The following is a 7,962-nucleotide window of genomic DNA, read 5'->3' as shown; positions in this document are numbered from 1 at the left end:
GGTATGTGCTCACTTGAAAGTGGATAGTAGCCATAAGCTACAGGACAACCATTCTACAATTCACAGATCCAAAGAAGCTAAATAACAAGGGTGGCCCAAGGAAGGACGCCTGACTCTCACTCTACAGAGGGAATAAAATAGACATCTGAAGTAGACCAAAGAACTGGGTGGGAAAGGAGAGGGAGGGGGAGGGAAGTGGAGGACTGGGGGAGAGAACAGAAATCTGTAGGAGGGGGTCTCTGGGGAGGAAGAGACTCCAAAGAGTCTTCTAGGGGAGTGACATTAGCTGAGACTCCTAGCAGCTGGAGGTATGGAGCCCGAATTGGCCATCCCCTGTAGCCAGGAAGAACTTCCAGTGGAACGAGGGGGACATCAGACCATCCGCAAAACCTTTGATACAAAATTTGTCCTGCCTACAAGAAGTGTAGGAATAAAGACAGAAGAGATTGAGGGAAGGGCCAACCAATGACTGGCACAACTTGAGACCCATCCATGGAAGAGAGCCAGCTCTTGGCACTGTAGATTTTTAAAATCTACTGATTATGTAAATTTTTCATTAAGTGATTTATCAGAATATAGCGACAGACAAAATGGAATGAATGATAGCACAGAGTTTATTAAAATTGCCTGCTTCCAGGAACATAGCTCATAAGTGAGCTGAAAGGACAAAATAGCACACAAAAATCTAAGGTAACTCAGAAGAAAATACAGTTGAGATGAGAATGGGTTAAATAAAGCTATTTGGGGAGAGATATAAGGGCCTTGACTCAGAACTTAAACTGATGCCAGACCTTCACACCAGCCCACCCATGAAGATGGCACAGGGTACATACATAATCCATAGAGACGAGGAGAGTTACAATCTTCCTCAAAGCACGTTACACACTTAAGTAAGACTTTATATTTGTCAGGTTTCCTGGTGAGAACATGAAGCTGGTCAGCAAAGGTTAAGATGTGGCTTTTTGTAGATAAGGCGTGTCAGCTCTCCCAGGAGCATGGCTGTGCGGTGTTCCTTTGGCGGCTGGTCAGCAGCAGCAGGTGGGCACACACAGCAGGGCTGGCACGGATGGTCACCCAGGTTGGTTTGCAACGTTTGCTTTCACAGAAGGTTGGGTCAAAGCAGGTTGGTTGGCGGCAGGGGTGGGAGCAGTTGCTGGCAGTTTTGACACTGCGATAGCGACTTGGGGGACAGCAAGGCAGGCAGCAGAAGAACGGGGCAGCTGGATTCAGAGCAGCAGGACCGGCAGCAGGTGGCCCTGAAGCATGTGGTCTTTCAGCAGCATGGCTGACAGCAAGGGGAGCAGCGGCAGGAGAGGATCATGGTGGCAGGTATGGAGGGTGCTATTCAGGTGAGTTTTCTACAATGTAGCAAGTTCTTCCAGTCAGGGCCTTTTATACAACAGGCCTCCATGGTTTGGACCAATCAGAAACACTGTTTGTTTGTTTGTTTGTTTGTTTTACCATTTTCCATATTCAATTTATGTTTATCATGGAGGAAATTCTTCCCTAATGCTCTGCATCATTTGAAAGCACGCATTGCTTATCTCAAATAACTTGCTTGAACTTTTTCCAATAAATTGAGGGATTGTTCAGCTTTCTTGTAGCTCTGATTGTCATCTGGGCCATTGGGAGCTGCTGACTCTAAGGGAAGGTCATGATTATTTTGATGTCACAGCTTTCTTTGGCTATCCTCACTTAGATGTCCGAACATCTCTGTGTACCAGTATTTACAGTCTCTGTGCTGTATTTACAGTCATGGACTCAACACCTATTTCCTGGCCTGTTGGCCCACAAAGCTCAACTCCCAGCTGTCCCAGGCGCCAGTCTCTGTCTGAAATCCTATACCTGTGTTCCCGAGGCACACTGAAGGTGCTGTGAGACAAGGGTGTTCTGGAATCATATGTTTCATAGCGGAGTGGAACCAAGACTTCTGGGTATAAAAAGAAATCGCACACTAGGAACGAGGAGGCATCCGTGGATGTGTGGGTAACCATCAGTCCTGGCTTCTGTCTACTCCTGGTTGATCTTGAAGTTCCAATTCTTACTCTAGCAGAATGGTTGTGTTCACTTCATACTGTTCTCTTGAGTTGGTAAGTAATTCTTATGCTCATTTAAGATGATTGAGAGACCTAAGAAAAACTGTCGATGTCTCAGGGAGGTCAGGAGCAACTGCAACGCATCTTAAAATCCTCCCTTGGATGAAGAGAAGACAGAATGGCAGGGCAAGAGAAAATAAAACACGGACAGGAAGACGCTGAGCTAGGATCACTAGCCCTAATTCTGATTTCCGCATAATTCTGAATATGCATTCTAGATATTAATGCCCTGCCTGATGTATGCTTGGCAAAGGTTTTTTTTTTTTTTTTTTCATTCTGTAGGTTCTCTCTTTACTCTCCTGACTGACTCCCTTGCTGTGTCACTTTAAAATTTTCTGTACTCTAATTTGTCAATTCCTGGGATTAGTTTCTTGCTATCAGAGCCTTTTCCTGTGCCTGTATCTTGAAATGTTTTGCCTGTATTTTCCTTAGCAGTTTTAATGTATCAGTCTTTCACAGAGGTTATTGATCTATTTTGAAATGATTTTTGTGTAGGGTGAGAGAGATGAATCTAGTTCATTATTACACTTGTGAATATCCAGTTTTACTGCTAAGACTTGTTAAGGAAATCACCTTTTAACTAATGTGGGCTTTGGGTGCTTTTCTCAAAGATTAGGTTCCTGGAGCTATGTGGTTTTATCTGTGAGTTTTCTATTCTCTTTCATGGTCTGTATGTCTGTTTTGTGCCAGTGTGCTATCTAGAATCCATAAAGACTTTTAAATAATAAATACTGAAAAATATGTAAATAAAAAAAATCAGTAAGTGAGCTCACAGACTGAGTAGACAGTTCTCAAAAGAAGAAACACAGATACCTCCTATCTCACTCATAATCCAGCGTCATTTTATTATGTGCCTTTTGCACATGTGGAAAATGTGAGATGAAGTAACTTGTTCAAGGTTCCACAGCTACAGCTACGCCAATCTATTGTCACTATGCTCCCTGGGAGCCCTACACAGCTCACTCATACACGTCTAGAGAAGGCACACGGTTGATGACACTATGGAGACCATGAAATTACCAATAATTACAAATTGCCTGATTCGTCCATACAATTTGACCTTCTTTTCCTAAATGAGAATTTAACATGGAGAATGAAAGCAGAGATTTCTGTCTGAATGTTAAGATTCATGGAGCATTTACTATATAAGAACTGTGCCAGATATCAGGGTTCAAGAGGTGAACAAGACCATCAAGACGTCCACTGTCATTGTTTTGAAGAAGATAAGCAAGAAAAGAAATGTACATACCAGGAGTGAGATTACTCTTTCTATTGTTGTGATAAAATACTCCAACAAAAGCAACTTAAAGTTTTATTCTGGTTCACAGTTCCAGAAGGAAATAGTCCGCCATGGCAGAGAAGACATAGCAGGAGGTAGGAAAGCCATGGTGACAGGAGCAGGAGGCTGGCTGGTCACACTGGATCTATACCCTGGGAGGAGAGAATGAACAGGAAGCAGGGTCAAGGCCAGCCCTCTTCCTCCACCACCACTTCCTCCAGCGGGGATCCGCCTGCTAAGAGTTCCACAGCCTTCTCAAACAGCGCCACGCACTGGTGATTGAGTGTTCAAACACATGAATCTTTTGGGAGACAGTTCTATCTAGCAGGATTATGTGTTGCTAACCAAGCAAGGGAGAATAGAAAGAAAGAAACTGCTCTACACTGAACACATGAATCAACGTGTAGATGGGACAAGGCACTAAAAGATGAGTTCAGGTAAACGCTTCCAAAATAAGTACATGTAAAATCAGTGGAAGCTGTTTGGACTGTATAATTTCTCAAAAAGCCAGAAAGTAATAGTGAGAATCCTCGTATCACAGGTTTCAACATCCAGACTTTCCTGCCTCCTTCTATAGTGGGAAACATGCGGGTGAACCTAGGAAGAAAGGTGCATACGTAGGCTTTCTTTGTATGGGCGTATTACACAGTCTTCCTGGCAAGAGACAAAAAAGTAATGATGTGCTAAAGATATACATCACAAAACTGGTGCAAATCCAGACCTAATGGCACATGCTTGTTATCCCAGCTCTCAGGAGGCAGAGGCAAAAGGACCGCTGTAAACCCAAGGCCAGCCTGGTCTACACAGAAAATTCCCAGGACAGCCAGATCTACAGGCTGTCTCCAAAACCCCAAAATAAATAAATGGGCACAAGATGCTAGGAGAGGGATGAAAATCATCTAGGTATTTCCTAGAGACCTCACTCAGTACATCAGAAATATAGTGCAAAGTTCTTAGGCATCCAGAAAAGCCACGCTGGGCTTCATTTTGACAGTGACAGGTCCTACTATGCAACTTTAGTGATTGATAAACTTCCCAAGAGAGGAGGTCTAAAATCTTGGATTACCAAGTCAGAGAAGCATTCGCTTGACAGAAACTGTGTCCTACACCAAAAGAAGACAGCAGCAGTGATTAGAGAAAAATCTGACCTCCCAGCCAAGAGCCCCAGGTAAAAGATGGAGATGATAAAGGCAGAGATATGCTCAGAAGTACCATCTGAATATCCACTCATGTTTGCTGCTAATGCCGGAATGCTTAGGGGACTCAGGATGGGAATAAATTAAGAGGGGAAGAAACTCCGTACAAAGCCTTCAGGGGCACACCCACCAGACCATCTGAACGTAAAAGTTTTCATCCAGGGGATAGACAAACACTGGATGTGTGCTTGCCAGGAAGGTTCATAAAGATTGTATTCATGCCTGGGATTCCTCAGGCTCCTAAGAATTCTGTCCTGGCCTATCATTACTAGATTGATTCATTGCCAACCAGGGCTCCCTCTGAAGACCAAGCATTCAAACAGTGCTTTAAGGAGAACATTACTTGGCCGTGATCCCTTTAAAGGATGGTCCCTTCAAAGGGCATTTGGGGCAGAATTCACAGTTCTGATAAACTTAGAAGGATCTGGCCTTTAGCCTTGCAAACCCGTAGACAAGTTTTTGTTTACATACTAAGGGTGAGGCAACTGCTTGGAGCAGACACATACTAAGGAAGCCCATAAAGCTAGCGTATCTGTTCATTAATTTATGGTAGCGTTAGCTTACAGGAACTTCTCACCCACCACATGACCAAGGAATCAACACAGGAAGTCAAAAGAACAGAATGTTGCGGGGAGGGGGGCCATGTAGTATGCTCGTTGAATGATGTCTCCCCAGTAAAACATGGGAATTCATAGTCCCAAGACTAACACACCGCTCTAGCACACAACCGTGGGCAGTTTGTTGGTAGACACTGGCAGACATTGATGCCAGCACTTACCTGAACTCTCGAGTTTCCATGCTTCATCAATACCTTCAGTCAGGTTTCCCATTTTTTTACATACTAATCAAGAGCTCTGTCAGGTTTTCAGGCTTTCAGGCTGTCTTCTCTTAAAGTGACTTTACATACTTTAGTTCTGATCGTTCATAAGGTAAATTCCAAGTCAGGAATGCCATCTAACTGTGCCTTCCAGCTTGCGGTGAGTCTTCGCCAGCACTACTGTGCCACCAGCACCCACGATGGGATTTCTCTTTTGGTATGGCTCATACTATCTCCTCATGGCATTTTTAAGTGTGTTTCAAATTTGGGGTTTATTCGTCTTTCTCTTATCTTCTGAGGTCTTTGAAATAATGGGAATCCTCAGCAAGGTAGAACTAGCATTACAGTGATAATGTGGGATTATCATCACAATGTTTCCTGGGTGTGAGTATGTGTATATGTGTGAGTGTACATTTGTGTATGTGTGTGTTTAGGTGTATGTGTGGTCTGTGTATGTGTGTGTATGTGTGTGTGGTCTGTGTGTATGTGTGCATGTATGTGAGTGTGTATTTGTGTGTGTGTGCCTCCATCCAACAGATTATAATCTAAAATGTCACCAGCTTCTTATAACTCTCTTTCTCACACAGACACATCATACAACCTTCCTTCTTCAATATAGTATATTAGAGATTATAGCAACATTAAATTAGTGTTCTTGTCATGTAAACCAAACATGAAAGATCATCTCTGGGTTAGCTTCTCTTTAATCCATTTTTATTTTATTTTTTTATAGTTGCACACATAGAAGCACTAAATTAAGTGGAATAAACTCTTATATGTCTGTCAGTGGGACAAGCACAGGCAAATCCCATAGGGAACGTTGGGACTTGTACTTAGATCTTTTCCTCTTTGCACTTAAAATCTCTTAAGCATGTTGGTGTTGGTTTCCGTCTACTACTCCCAACGTGAGATTGCCATTTTCTCATCTGAACTGCGGTCCTTTGCCCTGGGCTTCTGTCAGGCCTGTGCATCAAATCCTCAGTTTTTCAGCCACCCCGCCTTTCCTTTCCTTTCCTCTGCCACTCTACCATCAATACCTTATAGAAAGATAAAAAAAGAAAAAAAAAAAAAAAAGACTCAAAAATGTGTCCATTTCCAGACAGTGGGCCCTAGACACCAGGCCTTACCCAGTCTCAACCCTGACACAGCGATTTCTTTCCCTTCCCAGAATTCCTTTGAGTTCTTCGCTAGAATGAAGTTACTGGGTGCTTCCTCCACATAGAAAGCACAAGCTGGAAGGCCTGGGTTGTAAAGTAATTTGCTAAGCATGGCATGCATTCTTGCCTCTCTCTAATTATCGATGTACTTGTGGTGGTTGTGACCTGACCTGGCCAGAAAAACCTCAGATTCTTTCCAAAATAAAAAATTAAAAAAGCATTCCTCATGTGAGACAGCAGAAGACAGAATCGAGCTCTTTATCTGAAGGAAGACTCTTGCTTACAACAAAGATTAGCATAGAAAGGAACAAGTTTCAGTGACTTGTTGAACCCCGAGATGGATTCTTAGCAGAAGTAACCCAGCTCTTCCTTCCTAAGCACCCAGCCTAAGTGCCCAACAGTAGTAAATATAGCAAAGCATAAATATAACTCCATGAAGTAAACAATCTATTAAGACTCAAAGAAAATCCTCTTTGAGACAATCTTCCCACACATAAATAAATAAACATAAAGCAAATGAAGAAAGGAGATTTTAATTAAGGTCCATTGGAAAAAATCATTATGCTCTAAGGAGTCTACACAATACTACCTGTGTGTTAAAAAAATAAAGTGTAGCTAGGCATGGTAGCATATGCCTGTAATCCCAACATTTGAGAAGCAGAGGCTGGAAGATCTCAAGTTCCAAGGCAGCCTGAGCTACACAGTGAGTTCTAGGCTAGCCTGGGCTACTGCATGAAACCTTGTCTGAAAAAGCACACGTGTGCATGTTTACATATATGTCACACAGGCTGAAAACATGCATACATCTCAAGAATAGGCTACCTTTATAAAAGAAGAAAAATGCGAAATTGAAATGTCTCCTTCTGAACTAAATGGGAAAATGGGAAAGACAGAGAGACACAGACACAAACACACCACACATACAGAGAGAGAGAGAGAGAGGAGAAGGAGGAGGAGGGAGAGAGAGAAGGAGGGAGGGAGGGTAAGAGATTTTAATTCTTCTTTATTTTAATATGACAGCTATAATTGACAAAAAAAAAAAATCCAAAAGTTGAAATGACCATTTGGCATGCAGGAAGCAGCTCTGGGAGGCACTGCGGTCTGTTGCTGATTTGTTTCTTCCTTCAGGATGCATTTGTAGCCCTCCTTCATCTAACTCATGCCCCACAAACTCTAAATACGTCAACACCTAGACGGATTTAGACGGATAAAAGGAGTGTGGGTGCAGCCCTTGGCTCACTGGGACAATGGAAATGAAGGTTGGACTGAGAGCTACTGAAAGAGCAGAGCACAAGGAACGTGGGTGCTGTGCCAAAATCACATACATGCTCCCCGTCTTTTCAGATGATGGGGAAAGACTGTGTTCCAAAGACAAGGCCATTCACCCTAAAAATTTCTGAGTCCGTGTCACCGCACT

The sequence above is a fragment of the Meriones unguiculatus genome, chromosome 7 (genome assembly GCF_030254825.1).
Source record: "Meriones unguiculatus strain TT.TT164.6M chromosome 7, Bangor_MerUng_6.1, whole genome shotgun sequence".
NCBI lineage: Eukaryota > Metazoa > Chordata > Mammalia > Rodentia > Muridae > Meriones > Meriones unguiculatus.
The sequence above is the reverse complement of the archived record's forward strand: the minus strand, read 5'-3'. Positions refer to the sequence as shown.